General features: G+C 43.2%; 2 pseudogenes; one reads left to right on the top strand and one right to left on the bottom strand.

Moving 5' to 3' along the window:
- Positions 1–592: 592 nt before the first annotated feature.
- Positions 593–797, bottom strand: LOC142280994 (U2 spliceosomal RNA; annotated as a pseudogene).
- Positions 798–11,828: 11,031 nt separating this feature from the next.
- On the top strand, positions 11,829–12,035 carry LOC142280993 (U2 spliceosomal RNA; annotated as a pseudogene).
- The last annotated feature ends 1,879 nt before the right edge of the window (positions 12,036–13,914 follow it).

Raw genomic sequence — 13,914 nt, 5'->3', positions numbered from 1 at the left:
ACTTGTAAGGCTACATCTGGAATATGGGAACCAGTTTTGGGCTCCACATTTTAATAAGGACATTCAGAAGTTAGAGTCAGTTCAAAGGTGGGCAACTAGACTACTACAAGGAATGGAAGGCCTCCCATATGATGACAAGTTGAAAAAGTTATTAAGTGATTATTGGCTGCAATGGGGCTTTCTGGCTGGTGCCAGCCTCTCTTCTTAGCACACAGGAACCACAATCCCTACACCATGCTTCAATGGATTCTCTCATCCCAGCCCAGTAAAACTACATATTTTACACAGTCATAAGCAGCCAAAAGGGATCTATTCTATTCAATTGCAAATGATCTAGATAAGACTGAGAATAAGATACTGCACGGGACATAGCAGAGTTGGTCAAGTTGAGTGGAGATGAGTTTGCTATTTGGCACAGCTTTTTGCATCAATAAAGCAAGTAAAAGGTGTGAAAGATAAAAAAAAGGGTGAAAGTGTGAAAAGTGAATTGGCCAAATTGAGGTGCATATAAAGTTTTTGCTTTCTTTCAATTCACTAATGGGGCTCATTTGAATCAGGTGAATTGAGTTCTGCTTTTGGAAACTGGGTTAAGAAGGGGTGCACCGGTCCTGGAGGTACTGCAATACCAGGTCAATGCGTGCAGTGGACAGAGCAAGATTTTTTCCATCTCCTTGTTCTAAAAATCCATTTAATATATGGTCCCCAGAGAGGGGACGTATCAGATATTAAACTGATAAGAACAGATTTAATTTTTTTTTTTCTGTTTATCAGTAGGACTTCAAAATAACAAAGGTGATCGCCTCCCGTTGCCTGGGAACCGTCCAGGCACAAGAGGGCTATGTGTCACCAGAAGGCGCACACACTTCCTCAAGGCCGGCAGACGTGCAATCCCAGGCACCTTCCAGTACCGACCAAGGTAGCGTCCTCCGAAACTACACTTGATCTTAGCCAAAAGGCCGAGAAGCTATAACCCGAATTGGTTACGGCCTTGAGTGGCACCCTGGCCTATACCGGACACATCTTAGGGAGAGGGAGACAAACCCACGCCTACAGAAGACATTTTGTCACCCAAGCCAACCCTTGAAAAGGCTGTTTTGCAGAGCAAAAACAAGAAGAATGGTGCTTTTTGCAGCCGCCGCCCACTGCAATGAATCTGAATAACTCCTCCTTTTGGACACAAGCACCTCCCCTCCCCCTTGCAGTCTTTCCAATTCATGATACAAAAAGACGGACGGACAGGACAGGACAGGACAGGCTGCCTGACTTTCCGTCACTGCCACCCTTTGCCATCCTTGCCCGTAGAAAGCCCTTTCATCATCCCCAAACCCTAATCTTTTCCCTTCCCTTCCCAGATGCGTCTCACTCCCTTTCATTAGGAAGTGAGGTAATTCTTGTGTTGGGGTCGCAGGACGTGGAATTCAGGTCTCCCTAACAGGTAACGGACATTAGTTATCTCTGTGGTGGTTCAGTGGGTTTACTGCTCTCATTGAAAGCTGGGTGGCATATTATGGTGCAACCCCAATAGTATTACAACCCGGTTCCTATCCACAATAACTTGGGAGTGTATTAAATAGATTGTGAATCCCAGAGTAGTATAGGATAATGTTATAATGGTATGTGCACTTTAGTATCACTTACCACATGATGTAACTATGTCTACTGTTTACTGAATAACCCTGCATTTGGAAAAAAGAAGTTTGAATTTTCATTAGAGCCTTATATATGTTTATTTCAAGTATAGGGCATTATGAATTCTTAATCCATTTGTTAATGCGGGCTTATGATTTTTCTGACCTGTTTTGACCAGTCCATGGGTACTATACAGTGGAGTTTTGTATATATGTAATTTTAATAGTGAAAATATCTAAATAAAGAAAAAGTATTTTTTATTTCTGACTCTCTTGAGCTTTTCTGAAAATCTGTATATCTATAACAGATTTTTGTGCGTTTGAATTTGTAATTGAAGCTTTACCACAGTGGTGGTGGGAGTATGTTACAAGAGGCAAAATTGTGAGTTACTTGTAAAGTATGCAGAAAATGAAATGTAGAACATATAACATCAACTGCTTAGGAACGCATCATAGGTTAGTACTTAAAAGGATATTGTCATGTTCTAGTCATAATGCAAGCTGGACATTTTTCATGTTACCCTGTAATCGCCGGCCTGTTCTAATGCTCACAAGCCAAGATATAGGCTCAGCTGCTAAGGCTTCCCTCTGCCTTCTGAATGAAACTTGAATATGTCTGGGTCACTGTGTATATAGCAGGTGCTCAGAAAAAATAAGAGTCAATTCAATAGAAATAGCTCTGGCACACTATAGTGATCAATAACGTAAGAAAAGAACTCTTGGAATGCTGAAAATTCTTTATTTGTGCAAAAGGATAATTCATCCAACGTTTCGACCTTGTTTTTAGGTCTTTATCAAGGATAAAGTTATCTAAGATCATAAAGGGTTACAAAACCATATAAACACGTAATTAGTACATAGTACAACATAACAGTACAATATATTGCTACTTGAGAGTACAATGGGTCAAATGACCATGATGCACATACAAAAAATTTTTCCAAAGCCATAGTGAAAACATTTGTACTGAGGAAAGAAAATTTCCACATGACCTATCTGGAGAAACATTCTGGATCAAACAACCAAAAATAGTCAAGCAGGTAAATACACACCTATATGGATAACAGGATGATATGTGTTCAATTGTATAGCGTCATTGCCATTAAGGTACAAATGGAAAACTTGCAATCCTATATAGTGAAGGAAATGAACACATATCATATCAAAGAACACAGGAACATGGGTGTGAGAAAAACCTCAATGTTTATACTTTGTTCTTTATAATGGTGTGAACATGTATATGTCTCAGTACCTTATGCACTTGAGAATTCTAGTGAGTAGATCATGAAAGCCTATTTCAGAACTGGAATCGGTAAATAATTGTAGGTGGAATCTAAATGAAAAGATGGTACAAGTGTTATCATGACACGTGGGCTATAACACAATGGACCGTGTGACAAAGAAGAAAGGAGAGAAAGAAGAGGAAGAAAATGCAACTACCTGTAACATTACGTGATAGTCACTGGTAAGTATCACTTGACAATTCAAGTGAAAAAGGATTCCTTTATTAAAGGGTTCTCAGTCGCCTCAGGATCATGAAATACTAGGGTAAATGATATGAGAATGGGTAAGAAGCACCACTAAAGGAAATATGAGATGCAGGACATATATCTATAAACCCCTGAACTACATGATAGAAATAAAAAGAAGAAAAAAGAAAAAAAAGAAGAAAGAAGAAGAACACATAGAATGCGGAAAGAGAATGGGTACAACTACCTGAGTTACTGCAGGGAGGCCCCTGGTTGGTATTGTGAGGGTTAGTGGAATTCCTTCACTGAAGGGTTCTCAGTTGCCTCAGGTTCGTGAAAAATGCTATAGACAAATAATGCCCGGAGAAAAGGGGTTCATATACAGCGAATAATGTTAATACAAGGTACATGTGTCACATGTAATAGTATATATATATATATTGTACTAAGCTCTACACCAGAAATAGAAAGTAGTCCCTCTGCCTTCTGTCTAGGTGCCCTGAGTTATGTCCTGTAAACTGTCACAGGGACCCAGACACACATGTGTAGTAGGGGAATATCCCTGCTGAGATGCCAGTGCTAGAGCACTCGTTTGCTGTGGAGTTGAACGCTATGTGAGCAGTTCTTACCTTCAATGAGCAGAAGTCTCTTTTTTCAGATTTCAATATCTCTGTGGGTATCTGGCAGAAATATGGAATACTCTTTACTGCTAAGACCCTGTACACCACTCCCACTAAAGGGGGCTTTACACGCTGCGACATCGCTAATGCGGAGTCGTTGGGGTCACGGAATTTGTGACGCACATCCGGCCGCATTAGCGATGTTGCTGCGTGTGACACCGATGAGCGATTTTGCATCGCTGCAAAAACGTGCAAAATCGCTCATCGGTGACATGGGTCTCCATTCTCGATTATCGTTACTGCAGCAGTAACGATGTAGTTCGTCGCTCCTGCGGCAGCACACATCGCTCCGTGTGACACCGCAGAAACGAGGAACCTCTCCTTACCTGCCTCCCAGCCGCTATGAGGAAGGAAGGAGGTGGGCGGGATGTTCCGGCCACTCATCTCCGCCCCTCCGCTGCTATTGGGCGGTCGCTCAGTGATGTCGCTGTGACGCCGCACGGACCGCCCCCTTAGAAAGGAGGCGGTTCGCCGGTCACAGCGACGTCGCCGGGCAGGTAAGTATGTGTGACGGGTGTGGTCGGTGTTGTGCAGCATGGGCAGCGATTTGCCCGTGTCGCGCAACAGATGGGGGCGGGTATCCACACTAGCGATATCGGGACCGATATCGCAGTGTGTAAAGTAGCCTTTAATAAACTGTGTAAAGGATTTTAAGTAAAAATCCACAATAAACCAGCGCTAGATGGGTTTTTATAATTTTATTAATAGACCACAAATAAAAAATTTTTTGCTATCCTTGTTTCAAGACAGAGTATTTGATAATATACAATACACTGATTATTACTAAAACCAAGGACCACATAAAACAAGGACCACATAAAATAAAAAATGAAAGTAATGAGAATAAAATTCTTTTGTATAACCAATTAACTTCGAGGTGATACAATATTCACATTGATTTAGTTTTACCAGTCTAATGTAATGCCCCGGCCGGTGGCATATATTTTGTTTGGTTAATAATTTAGACTTATACAATGAAAGATGTACTATACCACCCCTGGCTAACTTACAAGTTTTAAGTTGTACAATATAAATTTGCGACGTTATATTCGCCCCCAGGGCCTGGGGGAATAAACCTCACAACAACTTGACCGCAAAAAACACCCCGGATTTCTCCGTTGATTAGGCTGGAACCGCTATGTACAGGATTGACCTGTTAGACTTCCAGAGCGGACGTTTTGAGGCCAGTGGCCGCGACTAGTGCTGGCTCTGGGGGAGATGTATGGTTACCGACATCCCTCTTTACAGAGCCTTTATAACACTTCACAAGGCCACAAACCAGCCGGTCCCGTATTCTCCCAAATGTACTTTCGAAATCAAGCAGTACGAAGCCACTGAAAGCACCAAGATGTTGGCTGCGGACAACAATAAGATCAGCGGTAACTACTCAGCCTCTCCAGCGGGCAGTCCAGACAGTATCCAGTGTAAGCTGACTGATTCCACACAGGAGGAAGTTGCTTGGCAGGTTAGCACCACACAAGGCTCCGATCCGCTTCCAAACGAGCAATGCAGAACCGCTGGAGGTACCAATGTATCCTGGTTGCAGACAAAGGAAATGTCAGCGGTAACCTCTCAACCTCTCCAGCAGGCAATCCGTACCGTGTCCAGTGGAAGCCGGTTGATTCCACACGAGGGAGAGATTACTTGGCAGGTTATCACCGCACAGGTGAGGTAGGCAAAAACAGAGTCCTGATCCGACGCGCGTTTCGGGGGCGTGTAACGGCCCCCTTCCTCAAGGATAACTCAGCTGTTGCCTAGAGCACTATTTATGCATATATTTAATTGGTTATAATTTGCATAAAATTAAACAATGTTTAAATTCAACCAACATTCAATGACCACTACATATATCAATTTGTGAAAGACCGTTCATAATAGCCATATAATATAATTATGTGCAAAGGTTTTTCTAAAGGTTTTTCTAAAAAGACCTATATATAGCCTTGCTTGTATCATCATATACTGGGAAGACAATGTGTATATATGCATATGCTTTTTTTCAACAATAAATTTAACAAAAGGACATCATAAAGGTGTAATATAAATTTGCTATAATATGAAAAGCCCCTTATATCTACATCAACCTTGGGCAAGTGAAGCACCAATTTTAATATATATTATGCATATATACACATATATCTCCATGACAATCGCTTTTTTTTTTTTTTTTTCCTTCTCTCCGTATTATTATCAGTACCTATTACTCCTCTACCTATAAAAATATAAATTAATTAAAAGCAAACAGTTCTATATCATTATTGAGTCCATATGGTTTCAAGGTGTTCAATTCAAAAATCCATTGGCTTTCTGCTCGTGACATTTTTTTAATGAAATCGCCACCTCTCCAATCCTTAGTTATTTTTTGTACGCCCCATACTTGGGATCCTTTAAAGGACCCTCCATGTTTTAACACATAATGTCTGGATAGGGGGTGCTTAGTACATTTATTTTTAACACTTCTAATGTGCTCACCCACCCTTTTCCATAGGGGTCTAATAGTTCTCTCAATGTATTTTTTCTGACAGGGACATTGAATGCAATATACTACTCCCTTTGATTGACATGTAATAAATTCTCTAATCATGACTTCTGACTGCCCCTGTAAGAAGGATTTCCGTGAAATATTTTTTGTACTCTTACATACTATACAGCTTTTGCATGGAAAAAAACCTTTCAGGCCAAATAATCCTCCCTTATTAGGTGCTGTAAGATTACGTATGGTGGGTGCCACTAAATTGCCAATATTGTTTGCCTTCCTATATATGAATATAACGTTGCAAACTTATATTGTACAACTTAAAACTTGTAAGTTAGCCAGGGGTGGTATAGTACATCTTTCATTGTATAAGTCTAAATTATTAACCAAACAAAATATATGCCACCGGCCGGGGCATTACATTAGACTGGTAAAACTAAATCAATGTGAATATTGTATCACCTCGAAGTTAATTGGTTATACAAAAGAATTTTATTCTCATTACTTTCATTTTTTATTTTATGTGGTCCTTGTTTTATGTGGTCCTTGGTTTTAGTAATAATCAGTGTATTGTATATTATCAAATACTCTGTCTTGAAACAAGGATAGCAAAAAATTTTTTATTTGTGGTCTATTAATAAAATTATAAAAACCCATCTAGCGCTGGTTTATTGTGGATTTTTACTTAAAATCCTTTACATAGTTTATTAAAGGCTACTTTACACACTGCGATATCGGTCCCGATATCGCTAGTGTGGATACCCGCCCCCATCTGTTGCGCGACACGGGCAAATCGCTGCCCATGCTGCACAACACCGACCAGACCCGTCACACATACTTACCTGCCCGGCGACGTCGCTGTGACCGGCGAACCGCCTCCTTTCTAAGGGGGCGGTCCGTGCGGCGTCACAGCGACGTCACTGAGCGACCGCCCAATAGCAGCGGAGGGGCGGAGATGAGTGGCCGGAACATCCCGCCCACCTCCTTCCTTCCTCATAGCGGCTGGGAGGCAGGTAAGGAGAGGTTCCTCGTTTCTGCGGTGTCACACGGAGCGATGTGTGCTGCCGCAGGAGCGACGAACTACATCGTTACTGCTGCAGTAACGATAATCGAGAATGGAGACCCATTTCACCGATGAGCGATTTTGCACGTTTTTGCAGCGATGCAAAATCGCTCATCGGTGTCACACGCAGCAACATCGCTAATGCGGCCGGATGTGCGTCACAAATTCCGTGACCCCAACGACTCCGCATTAGCGATGTCGCAGCGTGTAAAGCCCCCTTTAGTGGGAGTGGTGTACAGGGTCTTAGCAGTAAAGAGTATTCCATATTTCTGCCAGATACCCACAGAGATATTGAAATCTGAAAAAAGAGACTTCTGCTCATTGAAGGTAAGAACTGCTCACATAGCGTTCAACTCCACAGCAAACGAGTGCTCTAGCACTGGCATCTCAGCAGGGATATTCCCCTACTACACATGTGTGTCTGGGTCCCTGTGACAGTTTACAGGACATAACTCAGGGCACCTAGACAGAAGGCAGAGGGACTACTTTCTATTTCTGGTGTAGAGCTTAGTACAATATATATATATATACTATTACATGTGACACATGTACCTTGTATTACCATTATTCGCTGTATATGAACCCCTTTTCTCCGGGCATTATTTGTCTATAGCATTTTTCACGAACCTGAGGCAACTGAGAACCCTTCAGTGAAGGAATTCCACTAACCCTCACAATACCAACCAGGGGCCTCCCTGCAGTAACTCAGGTAGTTGTACCCATTCTCTTTCCGCATTCTATGTGTTCTTCTTCTTTCTTCTTTTTTTTCTTTTTTCTTCTTTTTATTTCTATCATGTAGTTCAGGGGTTTATAGATATATGTCAGGCATCTCATATTTCCTTTAGTGGTGCTTCTTACCCATTCTCATATCATTTACCCTAGTATTTCATGATCCTGAGGCGACTGAGAACCCTTTAATAAAGGAATCCTTTTTCATTTGAATTGTCAAGTGATACTTACCAGTGACTATCACGTAATGTTACAGGTAGTTGCATTTTCTTCCTCTTCTTTCTCTCCTTTCTTCTTTGTCACACGGTCCATTGTGTTATAGCCCACGTGTCATGATAACACTTGTACCATCTTTTCATTTAGATTCCACCTACAATTATTTACCGATTCCAGTTCTGAAATAGGCTTTCATGATCTACTCACTAGAATTCTCAAGTGCATAAGGTACTGAGACATATACATGTTCACACCATTATAAAGAACAAAGTATAAACATTGAGGTTTTTCTCACACCCATGTTCCTGTGTTCTTTGATATGATATGTGTTCATTTCCTTCACTATATAGGATTGCAAGTTTTCCATTTGTACCTTAATGGCAATGACGCTATACAATTGAACACATATCATCCTGTTATCCATATAGGTGTGTATTTACCTGCTTGACTATTTTTGGTTGTTTGATCCAGAATGTTTCTCCAGATAGGTCATGTGGAAATTTTCTTTCCTCAGTACAAATGTTTTCACTATGGCTTTGGAAAAATTTTTTGTATGTGCATCATGGTCATTTGACCCATTGTACTCTCAAGTAGCAATATATTGTACTGTTATGTTGTACTATGTACTAATTACGTGTTTATATGGTTTTGTAACCCTTTATGATCTTAGATAACTTTATCCTTGATAAAGACCTAAAAACAAGGTCGAAACGTTGGATGAATTATCCTTTTGCACAAATAAAGAATTTTCAGCATTCCAAGAGTTCTTTTCTTACGTTATTGATCACTATAGTGTGCCAGAGCTATTTCTATTGAATTGACTCTTATTTTTTCTGAGCACCTGCTATATACACAGTGACCCAGACATATTCAAGTTTCATTCAGAAGGCAGAGGGAAGCCTTAGCAGCTGAGCCTATATCTTGGCTTGTGAGCATTAGAACAGGCCGGCGATTACAGGGTAACATGAAAAATGTCCAGCTTGCATTATGACTAGAACATGACAATATCCTTTTAAGTACTAACCTATGATGCGTTCCTAAGCAGTTGATGTTATATGTTCTACATTTCATTTTCTGCATACTTTACAAGTAGTAGAATTTGCTTTGATATAGGCAACTGGATTTTCACAATGAAAAGGCAAAGGATAACGCCCGAAAAAGACGCCATACATTATGTCAGTGCCATCACTGACAAACCTGGATTGACCATGAAATACATCAATCCCCTTAAAGGTGAGTTAAAACAAGTTTTAACTAAATTGCCTTAATATTGTCATGCATTAGAATGACTGTCTTAGGTAATGATAAATATTTTCTACAGGAAGAGGAGTGTTTGCTGAAACTGAAATCGAAAAAGGGAGTTTTGTTGCAGAATATCGAGGCGAGCTCACGTATGCACTTACGATGGTAGACAACTACTCGAGATTTATGGTTGTGGTACAAGTCAAAGATCTAATGGCCCATACTGCAGCGAAGGTCTTCCAAGCACACTTATGCAGACCTCATGGCTACTCAGAGAGAGTCCTCACAGATCAAGGCACAGCCTTTGAAGCGGAAATCTTCAAGGACTTCTGCAGCTTTTACCGATGCAGGAAGATGCGCACTACACCCTACCATGCTCAAACCAATGGTTATCAACCTGCTCAGGACTTTACCCCATATTCCAGATGTGGCCTTACAAGTGATTTATAGAGGGGTAACAATACGTTGGGATCACCGGATCTAATCTCCCTTTTTATACACCCTAAAATGTTGTTTGCTTTAGAATAAACAATAACATCATAAAGGTATAGCAGTACCGTTTCAAAGTTTCGGTGTCCCAAGCAGCATTCCATCAGCCTCTGGAAGGTTCCTGGCAAATTGCACAGCTCGAAGGGCATGCTTTTGAACTCGCAGAGACCCATCGGGGTGGCAAAGGCGGTCTTCTCCCGGTCTGCCTCAGCAACGGACACTTGCCAATAGCGACTAGTGAGATCAAGGGTAGAAAAATAATTTGCAGTTCTCAATGCAGCTAGCTATTCCTCAATACAGGGGAGTGGTGCTGTCCTTCTTCTTTAACAGGACCAACGGAGCTGCCCAGAGGCTACAACTGTCACGGATAACCCCAGCCTCCTTCATGTTGCTCAACATGTCCTTGGTACACTGGTAATGTGCAGGTAGTTTTGGCTTATATCTCTCTTTGATGGGTGGGTGTGCACTTGTGGGGATGTAGTGTTTGACCCCTTTTATTCTTCAAAAGTCTAGCGGATGTTTGCTGAAGACTTGCTCGTATTCTTGCACTAGCCTGTAGACCCCCTTCTTGTGATGTGAAGGTGTGGAGTCAGTGCCTACGTGTAATTCCTTACACCACTCCTCTGGCTGACTTGGTGAGCTGTCACTGAATGGGTGGGCTGAAGCAATGGTGGATGCTGCTGTTTGGATAGCATGTGTATCTACTGAGAACAGCTTATCAATGGTGGCAAATCGGAGCAGCTTAATCTCTTGCTCTCCGCAGTTCAACACTCTCATGGGCACTCTTCCCTTCCATATTAATGAATAAAACTATGATGTAAATAGCATATAGATACCCCACAAATGCAGATAAAAGTAGGTTATGGGAAAAGGGGGAAGAGAGAAACAGGAAAATAGTGGAATAAAGTATACCTTCCAGGTGGGAGAGGAAATGGCAGCACAGCCAGTGGAGGTGAAGCAAGGGGAGCCTGCAACTAAAGAGTTGAGAGCGTTATCACATGGTGACTGAGCCTGATTGTAACGGGAGCATAGAGGTGCCGATCCTGTCTTACCTGCGTTGGTGTAGAAGTGGGTGTCCTGTGGTGGAGTCAGTTATGTGCAGTGGTGGCCGTGGGTTCTTTTATGTGCGACCGTAGTAATAACTGCGCCCACTTCCTGTATGGGAGTGGAATGCAGTGAGGGTAATGGAACGCACGCCTGCGCATTTGTGTTTAACGTCGCGCATGTGCAGAACGGAGAAAAGGCTGCGCTCACTTCCTAATGAAAGGGAGTGAGACGCATCTGGGAAGGGAAGGGAAAAGATTAGGGTTTGGGGATGATGAAAGGGCTTTCTACGGGCAAGGATGGCAAAGGGTGGCAGTGACGGAAAGTCAGGCAGCCTGTCCTGTCCTGTCCTGTCCGTCCGTCTTTTTGTATCATGAATTGGAAAGACTGCAAGGGGGAGGGGAGGTGCTTGTGTCCAAAAGGAGGAGTTATTCAGATTCATTGCAGTGGGCGGCGGCTGCAAAAAGCACCATTCTTCTTGTTTTTGCTCTGCAAAACAGCCTTTTCAAGGGTTGGCTTGGGTGACAAAATGTCTTCTGTAGGCGTGGGTTTGTCTCCCTCTCCCTAAGATGTGTCCGGTATAGGCCAGGGTGCCACTCAAGGCCGTAACCAATTCGGGTTATAGCTTCTCGGCCTTTTGGCTAAGATCAAGTGTAGTTTCGGAGGACGCTACCTTGGTCGGTACTGGAAGGTGCCTGGGATTGCACGTCTGCCGGCCTTGAGGAAGTGTGTGCGCCTTCTGGTGACACATAGCCCTCTTGTGCCTGGACGGTTCCCAGGCAACGGGAGGCGATCACCTTTGTTATTTTGAAGTCCTACTGATAAACAGAAAAAAAAAAAAATTAAATCTGTTCTTATCAGTTTAATATCTGATACGTCCCCTCTCTGGGGACCATATATTAAATGGATTTTTAGAACAAGGAGATGGAAAAAATCTTGCTCTGTCCACTCCACGCATTGACCTGGTATTGCAGTACCTCCAGGACCGGTGCACCCCTTCTTAACCCAGTTTCCAAAAGCAGAACTCAATTCACCTGATTCAAATGAGCCCCATTAGTGAATTGAAAGAAAGCAAAAACTTTATATGCACCTCAATTTGGCCAATTCACTTTACACACTTTCACCCTTTTTTTTATCTTTCACACCTTTTACTTGCTTTATTGATGCAAAAAGCTGTGCCAAATAGCAAACTCATCTCCACTCAACTTGACCAACTCTGCTATGTCCCGTGCAGTATCTTATTCTCAGTCTTATCTAGATCATTTGCAATTGAATAGAATAGATCCCTTTTGGCTGCTTATGACTGTGTAAAATATGTAGTTTTACTGGGCTGGGATGAGAGAATCCATTGAAGCATGGTGTAGGGATTGTGGTTCCTGTGTGCTAAGAAGAGAGGCTGGCACCAGCCAGAAAGCCCCATTGCAGCCAATAATCACTTAATAACTTTTTCAACTTGTCATCATATGGGAGGCCTTCCATTCCTTGTAGTAGTCTAGTTGCCCACCTTTGAACTGACTCTAACTTCTGAATGTCCTTTTTAAAATGTGGAGCCCAAAACTGGTTCCCATATTCCAGATGTAGCCTTACAAGTGATTTATAGAGGTGTAACAATACGTTGGGATCACGGGATCTAATCTCCCTTTTTATACACCCTAAAATCTTGTCCCAAGCAGCATTCCATCAGCCTCTGGAAGGTTCCTGGCGCATTGCACAGCTCGAAGGGCATGCTTTTGAACTCGCAGAGACCCATAGGGGTGGCGAAGGCGGTCTTCTCCCGGTCTGCCTCAGCAACGGACACTTGCCAATAGTGACTAGTGAGATCAAGGGTAGAAAAATAATTTGCAGTTCTCAATGCAGCTAGCGATTCCTCAATACGGGGAGTGGTGCCGTCCTTCTTTTTTAACAGGATCAACAGAGCTGCCCAAAGGCTACAACTGTCACGGATAACCCCAGCCGCCTTCATGTTGCTCAACATGTCCTTGGTACACTGGCAATGTGAAGGTGGTATTGGCTTATAGCTCTCTTTGATGGGTGGGTGTGCACCTGTGGGGATGTGGTGTTGGACCCCTTTTATTCCCCCAAAATCTAGCGGGCTTCCCACCGGTAACCCGCTCCCCAGCTTGGATGGATGCTGAGGGAGCCCCTTTTGCCCGCAGGCTCTGGCCCTGGGAACTGTAGCCTTGGCGGTGACTGTGCTTCCCTCTACGGTGTGAGCTGTTGCCTTCAATCGGGTCTTGACTGCTGGGAAACCCTGGAGGTTCCTGTCGCTAACGGATTTGACCGGTTTTACGGCGACTCCTAGCCTGGTCGGGGTCCGTAGGCCCTGCCGGATGGTGCTGGCTTCTCTTCACTCCCCGATCTGGTACCGGCGGGCCACCGCCCATCCCCGGTCCGTACGGTTCACTCCAATCAGCCTCTCCTGCAGAAGGTCACCACCGTCTGCCAACCTTGCTGAGTGCCCGGGCCACACACCCGGACACGGTCAGTCTCCTCTCCTCTTCACTTCTCTAACTCCAAAACTGATCTCTAATCTGACTCCTTTTCCCGCCTCCAGGACTGTGAACTCCTCGGTGGGTGGGATCAACCGCCTGGCCCACCCCCTGGTGTGGACATCAGCCCCTGGAGGAAGGCAACTAGGATTTGTGTTTAGCTTCGGTGTGCCTAGCCGGAGTGTAGAGTGTGTTGGTGTAGTACCTGTGATGACCTGGCTTGTCCAGGGCGCCACATTCCCCTATAGTAAAATGCAGACCGTCCGCGGGCTGCCCGTCCATCACCGGTTTTATTTTCACAACTGAAAAAGAATAAAACGGTAAAACATGTAAAAGCATCATAAACATTTTACAACGGTACAGCTTCCGCTCTTCTCCCACCCAAACAA

Source organism: Anomaloglossus baeobatrachus, unplaced genomic scaffold, assembly GCF_048569485.1.
Source record: "Anomaloglossus baeobatrachus isolate aAnoBae1 unplaced genomic scaffold, aAnoBae1.hap1 Scaffold_465, whole genome shotgun sequence".
Lineage (NCBI taxonomy): Eukaryota > Metazoa > Chordata > Amphibia > Anura > Aromobatidae > Anomaloglossus > Anomaloglossus baeobatrachus.
The sequence above is the reverse complement of the archived record's forward strand: the minus strand, read 5'-3'. Positions and strand labels throughout refer to the sequence as shown.